Source organism: Solea solea, chromosome 8 (assembly GCF_958295425.1).
Source record: "Solea solea chromosome 8, fSolSol10.1, whole genome shotgun sequence".
In the NCBI taxonomy this organism is placed as follows: Eukaryota; Metazoa; Chordata; class Actinopteri; order Pleuronectiformes; family Soleidae; genus Solea; species Solea solea.
In genome coordinates, this window is record NC_081141.1 from 20,276,567 (window position 1) to 20,291,588 (window position 15,022).

A 15,022-nucleotide genomic window follows, 5' to 3' on the forward strand; every position below is an offset into this window, starting at 1 on the left:
CACACAAACACACAGACACAGGGAACTCTTCACAGATAACAGTTGAGATAGTGAAATGTGATTATGCATAATGTGGTGAGACAGCAACATAACACGGCACGGCCGTCATAGACAAAAATTAATCTTTAAAGCGCAGCGTAATTACATTAAGGCCCAATTACCTCTAATTACTTCTGAGGGAATTAAGGCACTTGTGATACAGTATTCCCGACCACAGTCGCCCGCGACACTTAGCATTTTGTTGTGCCGTCGTCGGGATTCAATTAAATCTATACATGGCATCAAATGACTAAAGAGCGGCTTATTATTCTCTCAGACGGCCAGTATATTAACTTTCCTTTGTAGCCTTTCAAAATGATGAGGAGCCCTCTAAAATGGTGTTCATGCAGAACATCTAACCTGCAATAAAAGCGCAGCAGATATATAGAATGTCAAGCTAGAGAAAAGGTTAATATAAAATAACTGCTCTGACCGCCCCAACCCAGAAGAAGAAAAAAAAAAGAGAGACAGAGGAATGTCCTTTGTTGACCCACAGTCTGTGGAAATGCTAAAAGAACATTAAATCCCTAGAATGCGATGAGAATATCAATCCATCTCGGGCTGTTCCTGCTCATGTTCACATGTTGCAGAATAATTGATGATTATGAAAGATAACCTGTCTCTCTCACCCCAGGTTAACATCTTCCTTTGTGTAATGCCGTTTCATCTCAATCAGACCAATGTAAACTCCTCATAAATAACGCTCTCTAACAGTGTTGTGGACACACACCTGTCGGCATAACTAAACCCATTTGAAAATTGTGTTCAAGCTCGGTTTATTATGGAGCAGTAATAATGTTTAATGCGATTAACTTATACGTCATGAATCTGCTTGCAATAAGGCAACATGAAGCAATTAGCGGCAGCAATAACTTGGATTTAATAACATGAGTGTAACTTGGCGGGCGGGGGGGGGAGGGGTGAAGCAATGTGCAATCATTTTTAATTTATTTTTAAATCATTATTATTTATATATTTAATGCAACGTTTCACAGTTTGATATATGTAAATCTTACCACCAAGTGGCTCAATTAAAATTTGAATATACATATAGGTGCAAAGGTATAGTGCAGCAGGTCTGTCCCTGATGGAGCCACAACTCAGCCTAAGAGGGAGTTGGCAATATGTCCCACCTTGAATAACCTCCAATCCATCAGTTGAAGGTCTGTTCACTGCAGTTTGGGCCTTATATGCTTATATGTATATGATTTAGTGTGTAGTCATTTGCATATTTTCTCTGTTCGCCATGTGAACTACTGCTTCTGTCTGAAGTCTGTGCGACAACATTTTAAAACTAGCCTGCATAGAATAATTCCCCTCGGTCAGTTGAAACAGTAAAATACTTATCAAGTAAATATTTGATCCCTGACGATTGCAAACCTTTCGTAGAGCGACCGTTTGTTCTATTATTTACTCGGTGGTGATTTTGTGTTCTAACGGTTTGCGGACACGGAGGTTTCACCAGACAGTGACCTTTCCTTGAATAGATTTCCAACGCTTCTCCAAGAAATTCAATTACCGTTGTTTTTTTTTGCTAAATAAGTTATAGACCATGTCTCTCTTCCTCTCATGCATTCCCTCTCATACTCTATGAAATGTATTTCTCTTGTACCAGACTACTTTCACGACATGGACAAATTATGGATAATGGGTGTGTCCCCCATGTATTTCATATACAGTAGGATAGCCATCCAATCTCTAAGGGTTTCTGAATTATAAACAAATATGGGTTTTTTCTTACTTATCCTTCTGAGGAACTCTCTTCATCTCCAACGCCCTTCTCGTTCTACCCTCCCTTGATCCCTCTTCCTATCTCCCAGCTCTCCCCAGTTTAACCAACACACTGTCATGTCGTTTATCCCCATCATACTTAACACATATGCATACAGTTGTCTACTGATAATGGTAATAGCAGACACCTGAGATCAGTCATAATTATTACAGTTGCACTATGGTAGAATTGGCTCTCTGCTCCATTACCCTCTTCCATAGGAGCCTATCTCTCGCTCCACGTATGTACAGGCGTAGGAGGCTCCACTGCTTTCTTATATAGACGTGACATGGCTGCCGTGTGTAATTGCTTCGTTAGCTATCTGCAACATCTGTAATGGCTTCAAATAGGTAAAATGCCATTGGATTTATATTTTAGAGCCTGCACACTAAAAGCGGGTAGCTGAGCAGGAAATAAAAAAAAAAGCATGGGGGGGGGGAGTGGGAGGAAGACGGATGCAGTGTTCAATTCAGGAAAGGGGTTCAAGTGAAGAGGAGAAAGGTAAAATGAAACAGGCATAAGAGCAAGAGAGAGAGGCAGCTAACGATAGCGATGGATGACCCAATCTTTCCAGACCCTCTACAATAGATAAGAATGACGGCCCAGGTCATAATTGAGTCCCATCATTACGTTGCCTTTCCCCTCACATCTGCTCGCGCTCTCCTTTCTGTCACGTCAGCGTTCTCCATCTTTTAGTCGAGAAACAGAAATATCCCTTTTCTCGGTAAGAATCAATGGCCTGCAAATGGCAGCGTTTCTTAAATTGAGGTCATCTTCAATTATCATTTTCGGTCTCGCCTGACACATGTGGTAAATTATGTTAAGTGACTGCAGAGAGTCAGAGGACCGCCCCCCCCTCCCCCTACAGTGCTGTCACCGTGCAAGAAGCCTTTCCTTCCAATGCACGTTTGCAACTATTGGAAGACATTTTGGTCATCATGATGGCTTAATGTGCCCAGCGGCTTAAACACACGTAATCGCTGCAGTTCACTTGGGAGCACACGCAAGCCCCCCTCGTGCACACGGACACACACACACTCTCATTAATCTTCTGTCATGTTTGCTTTGTCTTTGCATGGCAATTAAAGTCGGTGTACTTCACCATCAGTACAGAGCACTGAAAACTACTGGCTCTCACATCAGGTTAGGCAAAACAACACAAACTTCATTTCATATGGGCTAAACCATAGTGACACACAAATTCATTATATTAGATTTAATTCAGCAAAACCAGGAAATGCATATTATCCACAGGCAAACATAGTTTACAAAGTAATCTATGCAGTCTTCCGCTATGTGGAAGGAATAGCAGTGAGTGTTTGTGAGTGCTCGTCCTAAAAAAAACCAGAGATTAATCTTTTATTTATTCACAGCACATAAGTGTTTGTTTAATGCATTTTCAGTTTTTCTTCTAGTCAGTGTCAGATAGGATGAAATAAAATGCACAGTACATTTTATTTCATCATTTTTCTTTGACATTGTGTTTATGTGTGACTTCAGACACTTTGGATTGGAAATTAAGGAATGGAATGAGGAGCATTTTCTTGTGGCATTTTGGAGAAACAGCCACCTGCAGCATTGTTTCTTGTTTCTCCTAAAAACACGTACGTGTTATTGACCGACAGATTAATATCCTGGTGCAGGTATTTCAGGTGTTTCAGATATTAGCTCTTCTAATCAAACATGTCTGCAATATGAGCCCATAATAATGTTGACTATAGGACCCAAAGCAACCATGTTCCTTAGGAATGACATATCTATACAACTACAATGCAGCAGCAAAAATAAATATTGTAGGACTCATAGTGGCTTATTTTCAGAGGCAAAATATCATTTTAATTACTTAAACATTACAACATCTATAATTTATTACATTGCCATTAACTATTTAGACATTTGAGTGTCGACTGACTGATCATCCCCACATCACCAGGCAACATTCACTGATACAATCCAAGTCTAACCTCGAATTTCAATTACATTTAACCCTTTAACACAGAGGATATCGCAGACGACACGTTTGCGTTGCCGGAATTACGCGACGGTTTGTGCGATCGGAAAAATACCAACTGTTTCTGAAAGCTGAGAAGTTAGACGTCAAAACATTGTGGTTATCGCGGTAATTTCACTTGCACTGTTGCAGGAAGCTGGCAAATCAGCGTCTTTGTCACCAGAAAGGAGAGAGTTGGAAAAACGCCTGTACATAGTTTCCTTTTTTGACCTGTTTTTGGACATTTAAACAAAGACTCATGACAGATGTTATTTAAAATATGTTTTATACTTTTCAAATATCAAATTTGCCAGGAAATTGTGTTTTGATTGTGTGTTTTTAAATAAAACTTTGTTTTCTTCTTCATTTTAAATCGTTAATACACTACTTTAACATAATAACTGCCAGATATTCAAAGTTATTCTGGTAAAAATGGACAAAAGCACTTACTCTTTTGTCCATTTTTGTTAAAATAAGCAAAAAAGTCCAAACAGACATTTTGAGGCTTAGGTCTTAAAGGGCTAAAGCCTGTTTTACAATGAAATATGAAATTGAACTTTTTCAAAATAAGTACAATCCAGTTCTGCTTTTAGAGCTAAAACATAAAAGATCTAGTTATGATGACGTCTAACATGTTTTGTATTGGTAAGTTGTCTCAGATTCCTCCCACACATCGTGCAGATAGCGTACAACAGCTTATTATGTGCTCCCTGATTGTGGAGCAAAAGAGCAAGGACGCAGCTCTGAACCACATGTTAGCAAGCACTATTTTAAGGACATGAGATGAGAGGCAACATCACTGGAAACCGATTATTACCATGATGTAAAAACGTACAGCTTGGGATAGAGAGGGTTGATAAGAAAAGAGAGGGAGGTCACAGAGGATGTACCACAACGGAGAGCGGCACAAAGAGTTGCAGTGGATTTAGACTTTGAGAAGTAGATAAGTAAACTAAATATGTTAGAGAGAGAAAGAAGGCAAATCTTAGTAAAAAAACATGCAATTGTAAATGGCGTGTACTGTATATAGTGACAGAGGAAAACATATCCAATTTTCCATCCCATTAGGTAGATATGCATGTACATTTTTATTGAGCATGTCTCCTCCACCTTCAGGCCAGCTAAGAGATTATGGAAAGGATACGGAAAGCTGAAGAAGAGGAGATACAGTAGGAAGCGCATGGATTAAAGGATAAGCGTGATGGGTGACAAAAATGCAAATGCGTTAGACAAAGTGCTGACATGCTCAGTCATCATCTTCATGTATGGAAATCCAGTATTTGATGAAAATGATGAATTATTCTGACCTCACAACCTCTCCTTCTTCCACACACACACACACACACACACACACAGTGGTTGACAGGTACCAATTTAGAAACTTTCTGGGCTTGTCACTCCCTTCCCCTTTAGTCTAATTTTCCCTTTCCCTTTGCATTGCTGCACGGCATAAAGTAGCTGTGTGGTTTACCAAACGGCTATGAAGAGACTCTTAATTTTTACTGTTCACTATTAGTGCAAAATGCTGCTCAGTGTACTGTTTCGTTCGTGTCAAAAAGAAAAACCAAATTTATTTTGGAAACTCTTTTCATTCCAAAGATAATGTCACATGTGGCCTGATGTGGTGGCTGAGTGCGTCACTGTAATTGTGTCTGTTAAAAAGGCTCTGAAGTTTTTTGGAATATGCTTTATGGCGTTGTATGAAAACCTTGACATGTATTAAAATGATTGGCTTTTTTTTATGATGGAAAAATCCAAACAAATCCTGTGGCTGTGTGGATGTTTTTGGCAGCAAAAGATACTGAATAGTTTCTGTTTTGTCATGACCCTTAGAACACGGAGCATTTGGGCTGCTGCCTTTTGCCTTTACTATATTTAAACATAATATACAGAGGTTATACGAATGTGCAATATAAAGCTGCTTACATCCTTTTCTCAACATGTCTTTTATCACGTTTTCACCAACTATATAAACACACCTGAGCAAAAAGTACTATTTTAACATGTTTCAAATCGGATTGAATTTGTTCAATACTTCAGAGTTCACAGTTCACTTGGCTCGTTTCTATAAACAAAAAGAAAAGAAAAACACTCTATTTTGTGACTTCTGCACAATGATTGCGACTTTATATCACTACTAAAAATGCAATATGAAATGAATCCTGACTTTGACCACGTGAGCGCTAAGTGTTTAGCGGTTTCTCATCTTGTAACTCATAGTTATGTCAAGCAGGTGCTGAGGAAGTAGACCTCTGTCTTAACGCTTGTCATGTCCTGTTCCTCTCGGAAGTGCAACACAAGAAAAGCCAATTTTTTGTAACCTTTGTAATGGCGGCTTTTAACCTTGTGAACACTTGATTATTTGCGGGCTTCTTCTTTGTGCTTGATTGATGTTGGTGATTTGTTATGGCTGGAAGGCTGTGTCCATCACCAGGGAGCACGCATGCACTGACCAGCAAGTCTGGGGGACCACAGCGCAGTGGACACTGAACACAAATTGAAGCTGACAAACTGCCTCTGGTGTCCTTGGATCCGTTTGAATGTGGCAGTGCATGCGAATTCTTGCGTCTCTCTGTGTGTGTGTGTGTAAGTTTTGTGAGGGAGAAGTTAAATATCAAAAATCTGAAGAGTCGGTAAAGCGGGGGGGGGGGGGACAAGGAAATGTAAACAAATAAGGAAACGCTGAGATATCGGAGATAGTATGTTTACCTCCTGTCACAAAAACTCAGTTGGGAATTTCTGTGGTGTCAAAAAAAAAAAAAAATGAAAACACCCATTGTGCAAACAGTATGGGTGACACCAAACACTAGCCCAGCAGCTACTCGTCTGCCGCGTCTTTTGTGACAAGCCAGGAACATTTTTATTCCCCAGATGCTCCGCTGTCAGTCCCGTTTCACGTCTCTGAGACCATTTATGTGCAACGAAACCAAGCACAAGCATGCTGATTTTTAAGATAATGCTGGTAACGTGTCGATGAATAGACATGATAAGGCTCTGCTCTGAAGAAATCTGAAAGTTGACGTGCTGTAAGAGCTGCCAGGCTCCTGTTGAATGAGAGAAGAAGGAAAAAAAACGCAAGCATGTGAGAAAGGACGAAAGAAAAGCAAAGTTTTCTTTCTGCTCCACACCTATTTTTTGGAGTAAATCCTCTGCTTGAAAAAGTAAAAACACACAAAGGAGTGCAGAGAAAGTCAGCGTTTTCTCTCTCTCTCCATCATGCCTTACCTTTTTCATTTACTGAAATCAATGCAGTGCAATAGTCTGGTGTGTGTTATGTGCGTTCCCCCGTTAAAATCTGTTTTGAGGGTAAAAACAGAGATGCGAAAAATGCCGATTTACGCAACTGATGCTGATTTGTAAATGCTGTTAATTTCGACACTCGCTCATCGTGACTTTTTGACTTAGTCAGATCACAGCTTTGCAGTCCGACACACATTATTCTCTAGCTCGGATGCGACATTAATAATACAGCGTTACTTGATGAATGCATCGGGAAACTGGGGCAGACGTGTCCTGCGTGGTGGAAGACTTATTTTCAGAGAAGTTAAAAGAAAGTGGAAGTGTGACGATAGAAAGCTATTTAAGACCAGTCAAACGGACACGGACCACTGAGGACAACAGAAGACGTGAGTGATGGCAGGACTGGGGAGGGCTAAGGAATAGGTAGATGAAGCCGGTCATTTGTCCTTGGCTTAATCTTCGCTGCGCTGCGGGTGGATGAATGAATGGATTGACGGGATCAGAGATGTGAAGACGAGGCAAAGGGGAGGCCTAATTGCCTGTGACCTAGTTCTGGACATAGCCCTCTGAGCTGGCAGCAAAAGAATAAGAGAAGGATCAGTTGCAGAGAAATGAATTTGAGAGACGCCAAGGTTGTGTCCCGTAACCAACACACCATGGCTTTATGAACGGGAGCAGATCGCTGACTCAGAGCGAAGGGAGAGGGCAGTGGACTGAAGTCTGGAGGGAGAATAGGAGCGTTTCAGGGGCACAGAGATTGGCCAAGGATTACAGAGCAAGGACAAGATTAAGTGAGATGAATATTAACACTGATTAAGGACAGTCTGAGTGAAAACAAATCTGCAGAGGCGCACCGACACGGTTGCTCTTGAAATAATTAAAGTTATTTGGTGAATCGTTGTTTCATTAAGTTTATCAGGGATACGCGGAACATTTTTCACTAGGCACACACTACAACAGCTCAAACACACCCACCTTAAAGAAGAAATTTGGGGAGCAATATGTAAAATAAGGGAGAGGGGGAGCAGCCCATGACCAAGTGGAAAGGAGCCTCGGTTTGTGACTGAAAGGTTGCCAGTTTGAGTCCCTGCCAGGTCAAGGGTTGGGCTACCCCTGAGGAAAGTATCCAATCCCCATCCCTCATTGTTAATTGGACAATCTAAATTGACCCAGTAGGATGGAAGGACATCCGGTGCCAAATCGTGTGTGGAGATCATCCGCTGTGGCGACCCCTAAGTGAACCGCTAATATGCTCTAACCACAGAGTCCAACGTGTGAGAGAACACGTAGCGAACTCGGTGAGTGAGTATCACGACCAGACATTTCTCACCTCCCGTTCATTTCCCACACTTTCCTTAAATCAGAATGATCTGAGCCAGATTTGTGACAAATATTCCCAGCAGCAGACGCGGGGGCCGCTGCGGTGATGTAACTGATGACGGAGCCGTGCGAGTTGATGAAACCCATCAGCGCGTCGGTCTCGCATGGTCCCCGTTTCAACATCCTGTCGTTATCTCAATTATATTACTAGACACGTAATCCTCCCGTCTAAAAGCAGCACGCCAAATAACTGGCTTTAGTCACATCTCGGCACACAAGCGGCACTCAGCCTCAATAGCTGACACAATTTCCTTCAAGTCTTCCCTGTTTATCCATACTCTAAAATGCCTCCTTTTCCATTATACTTACAGTATGTTCCAAACACAATTGCACTGACACTCACTGCTCTCTAAAGTGCGACCCTACATTCAGAGACACAATAAAGAGAGGGTTTTAGAAACAAAGAGTCGCTGCACGACTTTGTTTCTTTGGTGTAATCCTGCCTCTCGAGGCCAGTCGTGGCTCCTTCACTCTTCCCCAGAACAATCAGTCAATATTGTCTCAAAGCTATTAAGAACACCAGCCAATTATTTCCCTTATAATTACGAACGTATCTTTTTTAGTATGAACCTTTTTCATGCCGCCATACACTTACCACAATAAGTGTTCCCTTGGTAACAGTTATCCCTCTGGAGCTACTTTACTCTTACTATCTAAGTAATGAAAAATATGTTGTTTTTTTTAACTTATTATTATTATTTAAAATCAGGCTTTGGTTCAAACTACAGGGTGGAGCAATCCTCACAGCTGCAGCCTGTGCTTACACAAAGGTCCTGTTCACACCTGGCCATTAAAATGCATCTTGGATGCGTCTCCTGTGACCTCATGAGAGCAGATGTCGTTTCTCTCGCGTTGTATGCAATTACACGAGTCTCATTTGATTTCCTCTCTCCTCGTCTTGTTTCCTGTCATCTCGTCCCGTACCTCACTCTCTCTCTTGTTCTGTCTTCTCTGAGAGAAGAGATTGGCCTTTTTTTGGGTACTTGTATATTAGGTTTTTGAGTGACTATCCATCCTTTTCTTGTGAAGTGTCATTCTGTCTTAACTATGCAGTAGGGCCGAATGATTTTGAATAATTATCTACTTGCGATTATTTTTGACAGGAATTAGTATTTGCGATATCAGAGGGAATGTTAATTTCTACACTATGATTCTCATTTTCAATCGATAAAATGATGACTGTGTGATATTTGTGCAGCTCTGTGAGAAACAAAGATTGTTCTCTTCAGTCTGTAGAATAAGATGTGTTTAGATCAAGACAGCAATGAATCTAAAATTATATTTAGACACATTTTGGCTTGAAGAAATATTGCAATTTTCGATTAATTGTCCTATGTAGCCACAAATCATGCTCAGTGAAAACCTAATACATTCTAAAAGCACTTCCCTATTTAATTTAGTCTCTATCCCTTTTCTATTTAGCCATTTAGCCAAAGTCAATCAGCATTTTCTAATCTTTAAATGTGGCTTTTGGAAAAGCCACATTTAATTGTACATATATTTGGAAAAGCTAGTCTATAATTTAGTTACGAAGCCAAGGTCTTTGAAAATACAAATGTGCTGTATATATATCTCCTTGTAAGCTAGTATTAGCTCAGCAATAATAAAAAGCAGATTTCTCACACCTCCACTTTTCTTTCTTTTTTTCTAATCAAATTTGAGTTATTGTTATTCATCCACACAAGAAGCCAAGAAGCTGTGCACTGTCAATGTTCAATAAAATGACGGGCAGTTGTTTTAATACAAACTCTATCCAAGAGTGTGATGCCGCTGTGGAGATAAATAACATTCGTATATCAATGTTATCAACTTAAATTGTGCAGGTGCTCATTTTAAAATAATAGGAGAAATTGCACCACCCTGTAATTAAGATGATCAACAGACAGGAGGCCTGAGTATCTAGTTAATTCGAGTGCAATAACTGTAATTAACAGATTGGATCACGCTCACTTTATTAAAGTAAGTCGGTATTGCTAATTTGGAACAGATTTCCCTGTCAAACCAGTGTTATCATATATTTGTGATTGACCGCGTTGAAATACGAAACAAAGTCACCAACCAGTCTTAACTGTGGAGTAATTGATGGAGTAGAAGATTTCTCGCATGTAAACTTGCTAAGTATTTCTTCTAACCCTAACCCTTTTAAAGCACGCAGATACAGACAAATTACTTTTGCTGTGAATAATCACCCTCACTTTCTTATATTCACACACACACATCTTTCTCCCCTTTTTTTTTAATTGCACTCAATCCCTATTTGTTCATCTTGACTATTCTACCTTCCATAATCAGCTTCTGCTCCTTGTGACAGTCTTTACTCTTCCTCGTCTCCTCTCTAATGTCCCCCCTCCTCCTCCTCCTCCTTTTCCTCTTGTGCTCTCCCCGTCTTCTTCTCTGCCAGCCAGGGCTGCAGGCTTTCAGCAGCATTACAGCATGTAAACCTCAGATTACAGCAGCCAAAGTCTGCCGAGCACCGCTTACCTCTATGGAGCACACACCCACGAGTGTGTAGCTGCACCGCCACCCACGTTCCTACATGCAGAGTATTTATTTATTGTTTTTATTTAACACTGTCGTACACCGTTAAACACAATTTTCAGTGACTTCAGAGGACATTACTTTGACTTCCATTAGTTTCCTGGAGATTTATTCTAATCTTTACCACAACTACTACTGACTTAACTCCAGAGGTGGAAGGTAATGAATTACATTTACTTGCATTACTGTAATTGAGTAGGTTTTTGTGTAAGTTTATGTACTTTTTAAAAGTAATTTAAAAAATGTGTAATTTTACTTTTACTTAAGTATTTTTTGGAATGATGAGGACAGGTAAATTGGTGTTAATTAAGGTCCCTGAGTGAGTGAGAAAGTTAAAGCATTTGTGACCTTTGACCCACATTGACCCATATTTTATTTTGTCAGCACTTTCATTTGTAAAGGTTTGCCTTTAACTCCAGATTTATATCCCCTTATCCTAACTAAGTAACTTTTACTCTGAGTACATTTTTAGACCAGTACCTTTATTTTTACTTAACTTAAAATAGTGGTACTTTTACTTGAGTAGAATATTTCAGTACTCTTTCCATCTCTACCTGAATCTTAACCTAACCCAAGCTTCATCCTAACCATACAACATGTCTTCACCTTAAAATGTAATAACTGATGTTATGGGGACTTGGTTTTTGTCTCACAAGTCCCATAATGTGACTGTAAACAGATTTAGGTCCCCACAACATGAGTAATACCTGAAACACACACAGACGCATACACACAGCTTGGTACACAAATATTGACACTGTTCTCCTCCATCTCAAGTTGCTTAACTCCCTCTCTACTCCCAATGTCACACAGCAAACTCCTGGAGGATTAGCTTCCCTCGCCTTGTGTATGTTTTCCTCACTTCTTTTATTATTGCTTTGGTTTTCACCAACTGTCCTCCCTGCATGTGCTCTGTTGCAGGCTGCCTCCATCCAATTAGCTCAAGTTGTGAAAGATGCTTGTAAAGCTCACCCATTCATTTGAGATCTCTCATTTCTTGCCTGGATGCCTATGAGCAACTCTCTTAGGAATCATCCTGATTTTATTTTTTTTTCATGTTTACAACATCTGCCAAGTCACAAAGGCTCATAAAAAATGGACTGATTCCACAAAGCACCGACTGTCAACACATTTACAGTCAATTGTTTTTCATTACATTCTCTCTTGACATACTACTGACAGCAGTTAAAACAGGATAAAACATTATGAATGTGTTAGAGCTCGAGCACTTGTCAAGTGTCAGGGAAGAAAACACACTGTAGTCTTGGTTAAATATAGAACAAGTCAACAGTTGTAAGAGAGTATCTTTCAATCCGAGAGTTTCTGGTGCATGAACTGAACAACACTGTGAGTGAACTCAGTTCTTTACAGTTCTGCCACCTGAAAATCGCTCAACGTCGCTGTAGAATATAATCCCACTTTGCCAAATACCCTTATAGTACCCTAATAGTTAACTTTGCACAGTTATCACACCTCTTCACCTAATCCCCAATCTCTGTCTTATTGAACATACATACATTTAGAGTTGTCCCTCACGTGTTGCTGTAGATAGAAGTGCCAAATTAGGCAGAGTAGAATATTTCAGTACTCTTACCATCTCTAAGCCCCTTAACCTTAACCTAACTCAAGCTTTATCCTAACTATACAACATATAGGGACTGTTTTTGAACGTGTTTTTCAATACTGTTTCAACATTTGATATTTTGAATGGGTAATTATTGCCTCTGCCAAAGGTAGGAACCTAATAAAATCATTAGGGTAGGAGGTAGGAAATCTAGGCAAGGAAGAAGAGAGAACAAAGAGCAGGGCATTACGTGTCCTGAATTTTATTATAATCTGGACTTAACTTGTAAAGGTTGATCTACTCCCTGATTTTGCACCACACAATTTTCAAAATCTTAGGATTGCTGTAGTTCAGAATCCACAGTTTGCTGTCTTCAGGATTCTTGGAGCCGTATTTTGTCCCCAAACCATACTTGGCTGTGAAAGCACACGTGAGAAGTGACAAACCAACTGAAGGGCAAAAGTAGGTTTAATTCCGCCTGTTTTTTTATGTCCCCGTGGCTTACCTTAGCGGGTCTCGTTTCCAGCCAAATGTGTCTGTCTGTCTGTCTGACTGTCTGACTGTGAGCTGCGTGACTGGAAAAGTGTTGGGCGGATTTTGATGATATTTTCTTTGGATACAGGTTTTGGGCTAAGGAAAAAAAAGTGTGTAGTGGTGACCACACAGATTTAGATTCAGAAATAAATGATAGAAAAGTTAACCATGCACGATATAGGGAGTGAATTGAAATTGAATAGTTTTTTGATGTCGTATTGCTTTTTCCCTCCCTTCTCATTGTCCCTCTCGGTGGTGAACAGATGTTGTATTCCTATTTGAGTGACTGTGGTGGCTGGAAGAGTTGCATAATGATCTATCCATCTATTCGTTTGTTTCGCTGTTCCACCTCTCCGTCCCCCTTCTCTGTGTTGTCTGTGCCTCGTGTCTCTCGCTGCTAGGCGAGTGTCAGTTAACGGGAAAGGTCAAAAGAAGTGTTAATGCAGCAGATGCAGAATGTTTTTGTACATTCCAGACTCGGGGACAGGCTCTCGGTGAGCAACAAGTAAGAGGAACTGGTTATATTCAGAGCCAAGATTTTAATTAGGTTAATGTTAAGATCAGGCATAATGCTCTATTTAAACCAGGGGTGTCAAACTCATTAGTCAGGGGCCACACACAGAGCAGTCTGATCCCAAGTGGGCCGGGCGAGTTAAATAACAGCATAATAACCTATAAACAACAAGAACTCCAATGTGTTCCCTTTGTTTTACATTTAATGAATCTTTTCACAAAACATATTATGGAAAAACCTGAAAATGTTATGCTTAAAATGACCATTTCTACATGTGCATTGTAACTTACATTACATTACAAAAACATTCATAGGGAAAACACCACTGGAAAAGTGCAATAATCTGATGCTTCAGTCACTTGTTTACACAAATACAGGACAATCACTGCTCTCTTTTAAAGTGCCTTCTTTTTTCTGTTTTTACACCGGTCTTGCTGCTATATTTTGTTATCTTATGTTAATTTATACATAGTCATAGTTTCTGAAAAAAAATTAAACAACATTTCTTATTCTTATTTTATTGTTAATATTTCTATTTTCTCTTTTAAAATTGTTATTTATATATTTGTATTTTGCACCAAGAGAGTGGCACCCAAATTTCGTTGTCCACAAAATAACGACAATAAAGGCTATTCTATTACAGAGCACAGTGGATCGACAAAGGTACAACACATTTAGTCCCACATTAGAAAACCTAGAAATTATTTTACTACACATCTATGTCGTATTCCTGAAACTAAAGTGGGAGCTATAAAAAATGTGACCCCAGGGGTCAAATTAGGAATTACTGTATGTATAACTACATAATTGTAGTTGATTATCAACTTTCCTGCTCTGCTTCTGGATATTGGTCGGGGAAGCGCAGGGTGATGAACACTCGGATCTGGGAAGAGTCTGAACGTTTAGTTTAACACATATTTACCCCACTTCATAGTGAAGACACACACACACAGCGCTGCTTGCCCGCTCTCTTTCTTTCTCTCTCTCCCTGCACGTACACTCCTCTTAAAGGAGCCGCAGCATTCTTACAACAGCAGTTTACACAAATTCTGATTTAAACTGTAAATGAATGGAAGTCAATGTAGTGTGAAAAGCAAAGAGAGCCAAATGTATCCTCATTCCACGAGAACGACTCCTAACCGCCAACCTGTGCAACACGCACAGACACACACACACACACACGGAGTATTTCAGTGTCCACTTCCATGTGCAGCAGTCAGCTGTCCACCAGACCTGCCAAGGTCTCTACAACCTGTGCGCTTACAGAGCGACTGACCGTCTCACTTAGTCAACTGACTGGCTGTCAGACTGACTGACACACTTGTAAATAGAGAATTCCATATACAGGCAGGTGGGCTAATGTGCTCATAACAAATGGACTGTTGTTTAGCCGCTCTCCCTTGAAATCTAACACTTTAAACTTTATAATCAAACAGCCGGAATGAATGTAAT

The 15,022-nt window shown here is 40.1% G+C and overlaps 1 protein-coding gene across 5 annotated transcripts in view; it reads left to right on the forward strand.

The window, feature by feature from the left end:
- The window catches only part of grid2 (glutamate receptor, ionotropic, delta 2), a 370,055-nt gene that overhangs the window by 252,119 nt on the left and 102,914 nt on the right, over positions 1-15,022 (forward strand). The gene's annotated exons all lie outside the window — the stretch shown is intronic.